Source organism: Cryptotermes secundus, unplaced genomic scaffold, assembly GCF_002891405.2.
Source record: "Cryptotermes secundus unplaced genomic scaffold, Csec_1.0 scaffold22435, whole genome shotgun sequence".
In the NCBI taxonomy this organism is placed as follows: Eukaryota; Metazoa; Arthropoda; class Insecta; order Blattodea; family Kalotermitidae; genus Cryptotermes; species Cryptotermes secundus.
The window spans coordinates 1-844 of record NW_019731857.1 but is presented as its reverse complement, the minus strand read 5'-3'; the positions used below and the strand labels follow the sequence as shown (position 1 = coordinate 844).

Sequence of the window (844 nt, the reverse complement as noted above, 5' to 3'; positions counted from 1 at the left end):
TAAGAAACTGATGGTGGCGAGGTCCTCCCCCCAATGTTATAATGATGTTCTCATTACAAGCCATAATTTTGGTATTGCAATCCCACTGTAGGCTTGATTCACATCAGTGTGGCTCAGAAGAAATTTTAAATTGGTCTCTTGGTCACTTGCTTTGTAATTCATTTACAGCCCAGTTCCTTTTGACAAGTGCTGCTGTTGATGAAAACAAGAGTGCAACTGTGGCTCACATCAAAAGCGAAAGGGACAATTCCTAAAAATAAATGTACACATTTTGAAATTAAATGAACAAGTCATAAGGTAAATATGGAAAATCCGTAAGTATAAATTCTTCCAGAAAATTAAAATTTCCAAACTTGTTATAAAACTTGAGTGTGACATATATTATATAGTAACATTCACCTATGTGTGTGTAAATACATACATACTTTAGAGATCAACCTTTTACAATACACAACCCAAAGATGTGGCAATAAAACTGTTCATAACTAATTTCATTAGAGTATAATAAGACATCACCCATTAATCTGTACACTTGTTTTTTTAACTCACCGTAACATTCCTCAATTAGCACAGCATATGGATTGACACCTTTATGTGCTTCTGAATCCTGATCTCCTAGCCTCAAAATATTTTCTAATCCATTAAGAACAACTTGAACAATCTTGCCATCCGTCCTGTCAAGAGATCACACAGAGGAGGAATGCAACGTTGGTCCACTAGATATCTTATTTGTTCAGCTGTTCCCCTTGATGTGGCATTGGTCATGGCCCGTGCAGCCTCCTTCCGTGTCTTGAATTCTGCTTTCCCGAGAATTTCAATAAGAACAGGGAAAATATTTGCATCA

General features: G+C 36.5%; 1 pseudogene; it reads right to left on the bottom strand.

Annotated features, from left to right (window-relative positions):
* Positions 1-6: 6 nt before the first annotated feature.
* LOC111867345 lies at positions 7-840 on the bottom strand (annotated as a pseudogene).
* Between the last annotated feature and the right edge of the window lie 4 nt (positions 841-844).